This window comes from Homarus americanus, unplaced genomic scaffold (assembly GCF_018991925.1).
Source record: "Homarus americanus isolate GMGI-L3 unplaced genomic scaffold, GMGI_Hamer_2.0 scaffold54443, whole genome shotgun sequence".
In the NCBI taxonomy this organism is placed as follows: Eukaryota; Metazoa; Arthropoda; class Malacostraca; order Decapoda; family Nephropidae; genus Homarus; species Homarus americanus.
Genome location: NW_024750852.1, coordinates 7,095,968 through 7,109,103, shown reverse-complemented (window position 1 = coordinate 7,109,103; position 13,136 = coordinate 7,095,968). Strand labels below are relative to the sequence as shown.

Below are 13,136 nucleotides of genomic sequence, written 5' to 3'. Positions count from 1 at the left end.
TGGTAAAAAAAATTGAGACTGCTCGTATGTAAGTGCGCACATGTGAAAATATATCGTCATTACTCTACATAAGAATATGAAAGCAACACTTATTTACTGCTCATATATATTGAAGGGTTAAATGTTGTACTCTGTATAGACAAGCAGAGAGAGAGAGAGAGAGAGCAGCCGAACTGCCAGATGTAAACAAACCTTAATTTCTCGCGGCTTTTATTATTTTTTTTTTTAAGGGGATTAGCCCACCCGGGCATAGGTCACTGACCCACATTGAGGCCTGAGGGGCAAAAATTTAATACTCCTGTAATAATAATAATAATAATTCAGATAAGTAAAAAAAAAAAACTGCCTATCTACCCATTGGACAAACTAAAATCGTTCCGGACCACGGGAGTTTCCGGACCACAGAATGCCGGACTAGAGAGGTACAACCTGTACAATCTAACTTTGTTTAGTTCCTTCGTTTTATTATCCCTGAAGATTGTAGTAACTTGAAGTTACGTAAATCCTGAGGAGTGCGTATAACTTTAATGACCTCGTCATAATCAATCACGTCCAGATCAAAATCTTTCTGTGCACTCTCTAAAAATCGCCACACAGATTCTTCATCAACTAAATCATTGATTATTGATGCCGGAAACAGTTCAGTTTCATTATAAGACTGAGTTATTGGCTCACTTTCATTACTATCAAGGTCAATGCATGTCTCGTCACTGTCCACTTCTATCTGTTCTTGTTGTGAATAATGTCACTGTTTGTGTTTCCATTAGACTCACTTTCATCATTTTCATCTTCACTTTCGTCATCATTATTGCCACTAGTGCATGTCACGTAACTATGTACCGAAACACAGTCTGCAAAAAGGTCTTGTGATGCATAGTAGTCACTTATTGCATTATGAGTATACTGTACCCAAATCACTATCACCAAGCATTCCTGGGTTGTCCAAGTGAGCACTGTCGTCACTAAACACACGCTCAGGAATAATAGGCTCCTGAAACCACACCAGAAGGCCTGACCTCACTCTAATATCGAGCAAGTATTTCACAGCACTTCTCACACCAGTGGAACACAAATAATGTCAATGTTATGCCAAAAAGTTATAAAAAACAGCAGTAGAAAGTACACTGAACCTCCTTATGCAATTCAATGCCCCAAAACTAACAAGGAGGCAGCATCTGGGCGCGCAGATTGGCTGAGGAGTTGTGACGTAGCAAGGGGAAATCCGTTGTAATTGGCTGCCTCAGGGGGTATGGTCCGAGGAAGGCGCACTGTCATTGGCCAGCGCTCCTCTCACTCTGAACGGGATGTTGCCACCTTCTTTGACTGAGCGCACAGCCAGATACGTAGCTCCAGGCCTGAGGTGAAATCACACCTTATTTTTGAAGGACTTTCTATCATATTTCTATTCTAGCTAGAGGGTTACATCCAACACCAACATGTAGAGGAAGGGTGAAAATAGTGATATCCATCAAAAAACACATTTTGGCCAAGGTGTTGCTTTACCCCCCTTCTAATGCTGAGTGCCTCAAGTGTAGTACTATAATAACTATAATTTGTGAAAACCCACTGTTTAATTAGGGCCCTAGAGCATTTAGTTCATAAGCATGCACTTTGCATATTATGCAATAGGCTATCCAAAGGCACCTAAACAATATATATAGGTGATATGCCTCACTGAAATACACTGATATTTCTAGATGTCAAGAAAACAAAACCTTAACCACAACAACCAACAAAAATAAACTAAATACTGTACACATAACAAAAATCTGAACACACCGATAAAAGGTTTCAGATAATTTGCTAGTTCATCAGTGGACGTGCTGGCATCACTGGTGACTGGAAGACAACACTGTGTACTTGCATGTTCATTCTTGATTGTTGAGATAAATACAAAAGTTCCATGACTTAGAGGCACTAGGCCTTGCGTTTGAGTGCCTACATCTCCCATCACCACACTGGTAACCTTTAAGAAAAGAAAAACAATAATTAGGTATAAAAATGAGTTTGGACATACACTTGTACACCTGTAGTTATAAAATTTTCAAACTTAAATGCATAACAAACCATAGGACTTTTATTTTCCAGATATTTATTACAGTATTGCTGCATCATTTCCTTATTTTCTAGTCTGGCTCACTCTTGAAAGATTCTTTTATCTTACTTATAATCCACTGGAAAAATTGAAGATCAGCCTAAAAACCCCTCAATGTAGAGTATTGCTTGGATCATGATTACAGAATCACCATGTGCAAAATTTTGTTTCAGGAACTCTTTCAACTAGTTAGTGCCCCATAAGTTTTACATTTATAAGTGAAAATTACCGTATTTGCCAGCGTATAAGACGCACCACCGCATAAGACGCACCCCTATTTTACAGGGATATTTTGTGGAAAAAGAAAAAAAAATAGTATGTTTCATCATACATTTATTGAAAGTGATTTTATAGTTGTTTTGTAGGGGAAAACATATGATTTTGTGCATTTAAATACAATATATACTGGAATCAAGTAGGAAATCACATACTGTACTGTATAGTAACATTATACTAACCTTGAAAGAAAAATAAATTAAATTTACCATAGCTAAAAAGAAATACATTGGTATCAGTGAATACTGGTACGTGTATACAAAGCAAATATAACGGTAAAAACTGGTACATAGCAAGCAGCAAAATACAATAAATGTGAATGAATTCCTATACTGTAAATACAGTACAGTGGTCCCTCAGTTAACGAACACAATTCGTTCCAGAAGGTCGTTCGTTAACCGAATCCATTGTTTCAATGGGATATTGGGTAATTGGTTCCAGCTCACCGAAAAGTACATACAAAGTAAAAAAAAATGCAGTAAAGTACACTTACTTTGAGGTGTGTATGTAGAAGGCTCCTGGTTGATGATGATGATGATGGGAATTAGAAGTGGGGGTGGAGGAGAAGGGAGAAGAGAAGGAAGTGGGGATGAAAGAGAAATCACCCCATGCTTGATGCCGTCATTTCACCAATAAAATTTTAAGTTCACCAGGTGTAATTCAAGATTATTTTCTTTAAATCAACACTGCACTGCACCATATATATTGTCAATATGTTAAATAAATTTCAGAATGACCAATAATTGTACTGTACAAATGTAAAAATACTGTGTTCAAGAGACCCACAACAAGCAAGATGTTTCCTCCACTGAACAGTCACAAACTGAGGCCTTGGTGGGTGAGTGAAGTGGCTGATGGGCACACCAAAAACTAGTTCCCTGTACTGTAATTATGTTAAATAAGTGTTAAAATGACTAATAATTATAATATAAAACTTGGAAAATTATTGAATAGCACAACCTTCTTGATATTTACTCCAATTTTAACGAATGTTAACCGATATGAAGATTTTTATGGAAGGTAATTCGTTAACTGAGGGACCACTGTACATGCAGACAAAGCAAATATTTAATTGAATATTAGTACACAGCAAGCAACAGGAAAAAAATTTAATGAATTCTAATAGAAACTGGTATTTCAGTGAATATCATAGGCTACATAGCCAGCAGCAAAAAACAAAACAAAAATAAGTATCATAAAGGTTTATTTAATCATCTGCAAAACCTATAATATCATCATCTTCAGAACTAGGTAAATCAGCATCCTCAAAGCCTGAAAACTCATTCTCACTGCTGGCATCCTTATTACTCTCTTAATCACTGGAATTCTCTACAATAGGGCCATCAGTATCTTCTTCAAGCAATAAATCGTCCTCAGTACCATTAAGGGCATTACTTATGCCACTTTTTTTAATGATTTCACAACTCTCTCTTTTTTATACAGCATTCCATGAACTTTTTACCCACTCAAACACCTGTGTAATAGTAGGCCTCTTCCATCTTCCTGATAGTGTCACTTCAAAATCTGAAGCCTGCATCCACTTGTTCCACTCCTCCCTCATGAATCCTTTAAATGGCTTATTGATAGAGACATCTAAAGGCTGCAACTGACTGGTTTGTCCTCCTGGAATTAAAGCTGACTGAGTCTACAGTTGTCCAACTTTCCTCTTAACAAGTTCAATCCTATGAGCCCAAAACTGGTCCCAAACTAATAAGGCAGGTTTCTTTAATAGCCCACCAGGATGCCTGGACCACATAAATCAATTTCACAATTTCATTCTTCCCTCATCCATCCAACCTTTTGGATGGACATGAACATAAACTCCATTGGGTATTCTTTCTTTAGGTAATGTCTTTCTATTAAAAATTAGAAAAGGTGGCAGTTTTGTGACATCAGCGAAGCATGCTAAAACAACTGTGTAGTGTGTCTTCTTGTGGCCACATGTTTTAACTGACACAGATTTAGCACCTTTGGAGTCTACCGTCTTGTTTGATGGCACATCGAATGTCAGAGAGAGTTCGTCCATACAGGTGCTCCTCTACTTATGAACGAGTTACGTTCCTGAGGGTTGTTTGTAAGTCCAACTTTACTCTTGTAGATACCAAACATATTGTAAAAAATGAAAGGATTATGGATATTTAGTACAGCTATACCCTTTAATCCAGCCTTAAAACCTGGCTCACTCTTCTCTTAGGTAATGTTGTTCTATCTGGAATTTTCTTCAAAATAATCCAGTCTCATCCACATTAAACACCTGTTCTGGCAGGTAACCCTCCTCAGTGATGATGTTTGTATCTCTGAAAGTTTGTAAGTTGAACATTCTTAAGTAGAGGAGCATCTGTATTTGCTATCTGTGAAAGTTCAAAATTCATTTCTTTTCTGGCATTAATCGCATATCTGTGAAACTCAATGATTTTATCTTCGTATTCAGCTGGCATTTTTTGTGCTATTCTTGTTGTAGCCCTCATACATAGGTTATTTCTCCTCATAAATCTGGAGCACCATGATGTTGATTCTCTAAAATCATCAATATCTCTGTTCGTTGCTATCAGTGGATACTAAAATGCCCAAGCTTCTTTGGTCTAACACCCATGTTTTTAATTCTTCTTCTAGTTCTGGCCACTTTACAATTCCCCTACGGAGACAGTGTTTGCTACGTCCAGCAGCTTTCAGCTGATCTTCTTGTTTCCTCCAAGTCCTTATCATTTTCTCAGTTGGTGGTGGACCAAAATGTCGCGCAGCTACCCTATTACCATGTTCTTTCGGGTAGTCTACGACATCGAGCTTAAACTTAATGTTATAGCAATGCCTTCATTGCTTTTGAGCCATGGGTTTGAACTCTATAGGAAATTTAAATAAAAAACGTTAAGGGAATAGCCCAACTCTACCTTGTTTATATTTTGGTCAAGAGAATTACCGACAGGATGTGAAACTCGTATTTTTGGCAGTGATGTTTTGTGTTGCCGCGATCGGCCACCAGGATGTAGCACTATCGCTATTGTTTTGGCGTCATCGACTCATTGCAAATGTCTGACTGGCAGCTGAATTTCCTGTTTACATTTCTTAATCTTTCTAGGAGCATTTTTCATTTAGATGATAAACAAATATTTCTAAAAAGTAATACACTCCTTAAATAATGTAAGACATGTATCTGGCGTGGGTTACGTATGCTGAGGAAGGAAGTACAGTGAGATGTTGTGAGCTTCCCTCCGCCGTTAAGCCAATGTAAGCGATTATTTACATCTTTAGCAAATTTGCCGTAAGTTTGTGATAATTTGGCTTGTTTTTCAGTACAAATACTGCATTTTATTAGTAGTAATACTATTAGCAACACAATTTTTGTCCTTAGTGGACTACTGCTCATCCCAGACTCCCTAGCTAGGCACCTCCGCCTACGGCGCTCGGCCTCCCATCCGTAATACCAGTGCATTAGACGCAGGGTAATTTGTGATACATTTTGGGGAAAAAAAAATGCGTCTTATATGCCAGCAAATACGGTAAGCTTCAAACAACTCACAGGTGGCAGATATGATACTGTAATGTACTTTTACTTGAGGACAGCTATATTAAAGTACAGTACTGTACAGGTATCCCTCGTTTAACCATGGGGATGCATTACTGAAAACCTAATGTTTAGCCAAATTATCACTAAACAAGGAATAACAAGGATTAATATCTTAAACAAGGGATAACGAGGAGTAATATCCTAAACGAGGAATAACGAGGAATAATATCCGAAACGAGGAATAACGAGGAATATTATCCATGGAGATGGCATGTTGCAAATGTTACATGTAATGAAACTATGAAAGTTGTGGAATAATCATTACAATTCTCTAATGTAGCTTAGAAATAAAGAAAATATAATATAAATCTACAAAAAAAAAAGGAAAAATCAAGTGATCGTACGCATGGGTCCGTGGAGGCAGTCGACTGTAACTGTGTCACCACCCAGTTTTTTTACTGTTACATGCACACATAATTGTTCATACAGCCTGCAAAAAATAAAAATAAAAGAAATAACTACAGTTAACTCACAATTTAACAGACTCAGATATAACAAACTCTCAATTTAGAGGAAGGCATTTTTTCATTATTTTTTGCTCGATTTACATTTTTTGTGGACGTGAGTATGATCAGACTGAACTGGTTGGGTGTAAACAAGCAACACAAACGACAACACTTGCCGACAACGGCAGATTTTTTGGAGGAGTATTTACGGCAAATAATAAATTTCTTTACGTACAAAGCACATAGACATAATTTTTGTGACATATGAACAGTTTTTCATTGTGTTATAACTTGCAATGTCCCTCATCCTTTATGTCCTGGCCACTACAAGTGATTTATGATGTAGTCATAGGAGAACGAGAGATCCATAAAAGTTTTCTGGTGGTAACAGTTTTCTCATATATTACAAGTTATCTTCGAAAGAAAAAATCTAAAGTTGCTGGTCACTCATGACCTCTTTTCCAGGTGATCTTCAGTCAGTTTTAGCCCGGTTACTCTTAGCTCATGGAGCACGGCGATCGGTACAGCTTATAGCTAAATATTATTCTCCAGGTAAAAAAATTTTCAAGTGGATATTTTGATGTGACTAGCTAAGTTCCTCCTAATGCTATTTTACCTTGAGTGTGCTCTGATTGGCAAACAAAATGGCAAAATATCCACTGCATCCATTTTTTTCTGGAGAAGTTGTTTGGATGATAGTAGGAAAATAGAAACAACAATGCACAGGTTAGGAAGTTTGGTGAAGTTAGGTAGGTGAGGTAATGTTCTAATAGGTTCTGTGCATTGTCATTTTGATTTGATAAGCCAATCAGAGCACACTCACGGTATAATAGCGTTAGTAGGAACTTAGCTGGTCACGGCAAAATATCTACTGCCAACAACATTCTCTTCAACAGACCAGTCAATATGACTTGTTTGGGTGAGTGTCATCCCACTGGGATGATTCCTAGTTAGACAATTGTCTGTTTTATGAGATTTTTGCAATCTTGGTTAAATGATCAGGTTATGTTAGGTTAAGTTAGGTAAGGTTAGGTCACAATAAATCACATAAAACAGACGATCGTTCAAGTGGAAATCGTCCAAGAGTAAAATCTTAGCTATTATTATTGTTTCTGTCATCCAGCAAATTTTAGGATTCAAAGTTAATACTCTCCGAGAGCTCCTGTGTGTTTGTTTGTTGGTTACTATGCTGCATTACACATGCACAAGAGTCTGCTGTGGCCAATTTTTAGCAGTTAGGGTAGGTTGAAATTTTGTTTTTCCAATGTTTTTTTTATGTGTTTTGAACGATTCTGACCTTCATTTCGGTATTACTGCAGTTTCGGATAATACGGCTCTCGAGTTGAGCAATGTGTTTTTCTGATGGTTTAGACAATTTTAAGACAATTTTCTTCAATGACATTTCCCTCGCAAATTACTTATATAGGTGCACCTTCAACTCGGCCCATCTTAAATAACCAACTCGGCCCACCCACTAGAGATTCAGGAATGAGTTTGAGATATGTTTTATGTGAATTTAGTGAATACCGAGGGTTCAATCGGTATGAAGGACGAATTTTATGAGTTTATGTTTATAGAACTTGATCAATGAACCATGATTCACATTCGTAACTTGTGCTTCTCCAGGTGATTTCGAATAGGGTTTGAAATTGTTGCTTCCAGCAATTTGCCTACAAATGATGTTAAGCTGATTGGACAATAGTTAGAGAAGAGTGATCTATCTCCCTTCTTGAAAATCGGAATCACATTCACTATCCTCCAGGATTCTGGCACTACACCCGCTTTTAATGACATGTTAAACAAATTTGCTAAGGGCATACTAAGCTCTTCCATACATTCCTTTAATACTCTGGCAAATATCTCATTGGGACCTGGTGACTTATTAGGCTTTAGCGTGTCTATTTGCTTACTAACATCGTTACTAGTCACTATCACTACTATCTCGCTTAATATATTTTCTTCACTACATATATCTGTATATAGTCGGTGACTCGGGTATCATGTTTAAATTTTCGGTAGTGAAAACTGTTGAAAAATACCTGTATTGGTCCAATCTTTTCTTGTGTTTTAGTTTAATACATTTTAAAGAAACCTTGGGGTTTAACTTTGCCTCCCTTGCTACCTTCAGTTCATTATTCCTCTTTACTTTTCTTATCTCGGTCTTAACCCTACTAGCCAATACCTTATAATAATCTCGGAGGTATACAGTACAGTACTTCACAATTTATTCTCCAACCTATAGCCTTCCTTTGGCCAATAATATTCTTCAATTAATTATTTTTCTATTTGGGGTCATTGTTATCTTATCTGAGTTTTCTGTATGGTATGTTCTGCCTTTGTGCATTAAGCAACTCATTATTTAAATTGTTGTGGACCTCTTCAACCTCAGATCTCGCGATCGGGTCATCCTTAACCACCTTATTTTGTGAGGGTGTCATTGTCAGGTCACCAGGTAAAGTGAGGTCGCTTTCTGTGGGTACATTGTTGTGGAATGTCAACCTCAGATCTCGTGATCAGGTTATCCTCAACCGTCATATCTTGTCAGGTTATCGTTGTCAGGTCTCTGGACAAAGTGAGGTCGCCCACTGTGTTGGTGTTAGATTACAGGATCAGTCACATTCTGAGTCTTGACCATGGCTGACCAATGCTTGGTATGCATAGCAATAGTGCGTCCCCGACAGGAAGGACTCCAGTGTGATGGTTATAACTTCTTCCACTTACGTATATTAATATATTAATAATATAGAATGAAATGATAAATAATAACAAAATTAATCCCCCCCCCTTACAATCTATGCTGCTTTTAATCATTGTACTTTTGTTCTTTAATCATTCATGCAAAAATAAATGTGTAAGCTTTTACTTTTTAGTCTGAGTTCGTTAACCGAAGTGGTCTGAGTTGGTTATCCGAGATGGTCCAAGTTGGTTATCCGAGATGGGCCGAGTTGGTATATGATGGGCCGAGATGGACTGTAACCACTTATATATACTGGGGGATCCAGGGGGGCGGAGCTCCCTGGTTAGGAGGTTAGGTTAGATAATTTTAGGTCATAGAAGGAAAGTCTTAAAATTGTCTAAACCATCAGAAAACTCAATGCTCAACTCGAGAGCCAAATTGTGTGAAACTTAAATTTTACTTTTATTTTTATTGCAAATTACTTCTTTTTGTGAATTTCCCCAATCCAAAAACCTTGGTTCCCACCGAGGGTCTCCTATTATCGTTGGATAAGGAGGGGTACCTCAAAAGGTTGTGATTTGCAGTAGAAATGAACGTCAGAATAGTTCAAAACACATCAAAAACCATAGGAGAAACATAATTTCAACTTCCAAATAGGTGGATGACCGAGAATAATACCCGTCCAAGTTGAGTGTAATCGTGTATGTGCAATCCTTTCCTATACCGCCACTATATTTCCACATAAAATATTATATGCAGAACTAATCATATTTCAAAACCAAGTATTAAGGTAGTGTTGCAACCCTAAAGCAGTCCATTACTCACAAATTGACTTATTCTACACCTGCTTTTGTCTAGCACTGAGGTAAAACACGCCACGCACCTACTGTTTACCTTCTCAGCTGATATAGTAGTGAGTATGTTAAAAAAAAATCAGAAACAACACAATTAAAGCTTCTATATTAAAACTAAGAAGCAATCATATCTAATCCCAAATACTTATAACTGTAATAAGATCCGAAAATCATTACTGTAAGTTCATTTGGATAAACTTCGTCCAACACCCTCCACTCCCCCCCCCCCTCTCACCACAAAATATTATGATGGTGGTAATTTCCTAACACTGAGTAACTTCACCAAGTACTCTATAATAAAAGAGGATGGCACACTCGTGTTACATTATCTACCCTCCCGCGATGGTAGTGTAGTGAACTTCTCCCCTACAACTGCCTACAACTGCGTAGCAGCTCACCACCTGCTATCGCATTCCAATGTGCCGCCTTCCCTAGCAACCAACCAGGAGAATCGACCCAGAGGAATGTGAGTTCAGTATTGCTGGATATGACTCATTTACGAACCTAACTCAAGAATCCTGCAGGAGGGGTGTGGTTATCTACGCTAGGCAAGACCTTAGAGCCAGCCAGGCGAGGGTACAGGGAGAGGATGTTTTTGAAGAGTCCAAGTGGTGTAAAATTAAATTAAAGGGAGGGGACTTACTTATCGTCGGGTGTATCTACAGATCCCCGAACTGCGGCCCACTAAATCAAAGGAACTTAAGAACCTTAATAAACAACGCGGCGATGCTCAACCCCAGCCACCTCCTTATTATGGGGGACTTTAACTATGGCGACATCGACTGGAGAAACGAGTCCACCCCGAATGACTTGAATAATCCTGCTACTCTTTTTGTAGAAACTCTGAGAGATAATTTTCTGTTCCAACATGTGAGAGACCCGACACATTACAGAGGGGAGCAAACACCCAAGCCACTTGACCTCATCATAACAAACGAGGAGGGTATGGTGGCCAAACTGGAACACCTTGCCCCAGTTGGCACCAGTCACCATACAGTGTTGTCATTCAGATTTAACTGTTACCTAGTTCAAGATAAGGCCAGGCCAAGGTGCAAATATTACAAGGGAAATTACAATGGGATGAGGGAAGAGATGAGGGGTATCAACTGGCCTGACTTATTAAGGTACAAGAACGCAGACACTACGCTGAATATCATAACTAGTAAAATGACCCATTTGATCGATAAATATATACCCAAGACCAAACCCAGTGCTTCTAGGAATACGAGGGGATCCCTACACATGAACCATGCGGCGGTCAACAAAATTAAGAAGAAAACCCAGAAATTCAAGACGTGGGTTGGGTCAAACGATGAGCAAGACAGGAGGATGTATGCAAGAGCCAGAAACCAAGCAAAGATAGAGTGTAGGAGGGCTGAAAAGGAGTTCCAAAGGCTGGTTGCACGCGAGGTCAAGTCAAACCCAAAGGCGTTTTACCGCTATGCAAAGTCGAAATTGAAAACGCGAGTAGGAGTATCAGACCTGAGGCTTGAAGATGGTAGTTACGCAGATTCTGACCAGGATAAAGCTGAGGCATTGAACAGCTTCTTTTCCTCAGTGTTCACAAGAGAGGATGCAACTAACCTTCCTGCGTTTGAGGACAGACGGTTCGACACAGCACTGACCCACATTGTGTTCACAGAAGAGGGTATTAGAAATAAACTGTCCAGGCTAAAGGTCCATAAGAGTCCTGGACCTGACATGGTGCATCCTAGAGTGCTAAGGGAGCTGTGCAACGAGCTTGCAGAGCCCCTGAAGATTCTGTTTTGTAAATGCCTGGATGAACAAATGGTCCCCAGTGAATGGAAAGTGGCTTATGTGAGTCCTATCTTCAAGAAGGGCGATAGTCACTCCACGAACAACTATAGACCGGTGAGCCTGACCAGCATAATATGTAAAGTACTTGAGAGTATTATCAGAGATGCAGCGATGGAACATCTACTACGAAACAACCTTGTAAAAGATTGCCAACACGGTTTTATGCCGGGGCGCTCTTGCTTGACACAATTGCTCAAGGTATTGGATATTTGGACCCATATTCTAGAACGGGGTGGTAATATCGACAATATTTACCTAGATTTTGCCAAGGCTTTCGACAGTGTACCCCACGAAAGGCTGAAAATCAAACTGGAAGGGTACGGAATTCGGGGAAATGTCCTAGCGTGGATAGAAGACTTTCTACATGACCGCAAGCAATGTGTGGTGATTAATGGCACGAAATCGTCATCTGTACCTGTAACAAGTGGGGTACCGCAGGGTAGTGTATTGGGCCCGCTGTTGTTTGTTTGTTTCATAAATGATATGCCTGACGTTGTACACTCCTCCATACAAATGTTTGCCGATGATGGCAAGTTATTTCGGGAAATTAAGAACCAAGCGGACTGTGAAGAGCTGCAGAAGGACCTCTGTGGGCTCCAGGAATGGTCGAAGGAATGGCTGCTGAGATTCAATGTCACGAAGTGTAAGAGGATGCACCTGGGGCGTACCAACGGTAAGGAGGCGTACCATATGTCCCAACGGGATGAAGAAAATGTACTAGTTGAGACTGTGTGTGAGAAGGACCTAGGTGTGTATGTTGACAATGAGCTGAAGTTCTCGGGCCATTGTGAGAAGAAGGTAAATCAGGCAAATAAATTATTGGGTCTTATAAGAAGGTCGTTCAGATATCTAGACGGTCCGTCCCTCGTGACGATCTTCAGGAGTGAAGTGCTTCCCCATCTGGAGTACTGTCACCCCATCTGGTCCCCGAGATATGCTAGGGACTGTCAGTTGGTTGAAAATGTTCAAAGGAGGGCCACCAAACTGGTGCCTGCACTTCGGCACCTCAGCTACCCTGAGAGATTGGAGCGCCTGAACTTGCCTAGCTTATACTACAGACGGGCAAGGGGGGACCTAGTTGAGGTTTATAAGCATCTCAGGGGGCACTACTCAGTTGAGTGTCCTTACTTGGAGCTGGCGGACGCTCGCCCCACAAGGGGTCACAGCTCAAGATTGAAGAAGCCGCAAGTCCAGAAAACCGTGAGGGCAAACTTTTTCGGAGTGAGGGTTGTAAACTCTTGGAACAATCTACCAGAGAGTGTTGTGACGGCACCGAGTGTGAGCTCTTTCAAGAGAAGACTTGACCAACACTGGAGCGGGTTCAGGTACATTCAGGAGCCGGTGCATGCCCAGTATTTGCCAACAGTGCGTGACAGAGACGTGACCGATCGCCCGGGCGGCTAGC

General features: G+C 39.7%; 1 protein-coding gene across 2 annotated transcripts in view; it reads right to left on the bottom strand.

Moving 5' to 3' along the window:
• Nucleotides 1-9,954, bottom strand: part of LOC121854385 (activating signal cointegrator 1 complex subunit 2-like) — a 62,065-nt gene extending 52,111 nt beyond the window's left edge. Inside the window, exons 1-2 of one of the 2 annotated variants that reach the window (XM_042349028.1) lie at nt 9,885-9,954; nt 1,780-1,966 (exon numbers count right to left, since the gene is read on the bottom strand). The gene's annotated coding sequence lies outside the window, so the exon portion shown is untranslated. Of the gene's footprint in view, nt 1-1,779; nt 1,967-2,864; nt 2,882-9,884 lie in introns of those variants that run through there. The other variant, XM_042349029.1, reaches the window with a different exon arrangement.
• Nucleotides 9,955-13,136: the final 3,182 nt, after the last annotated feature.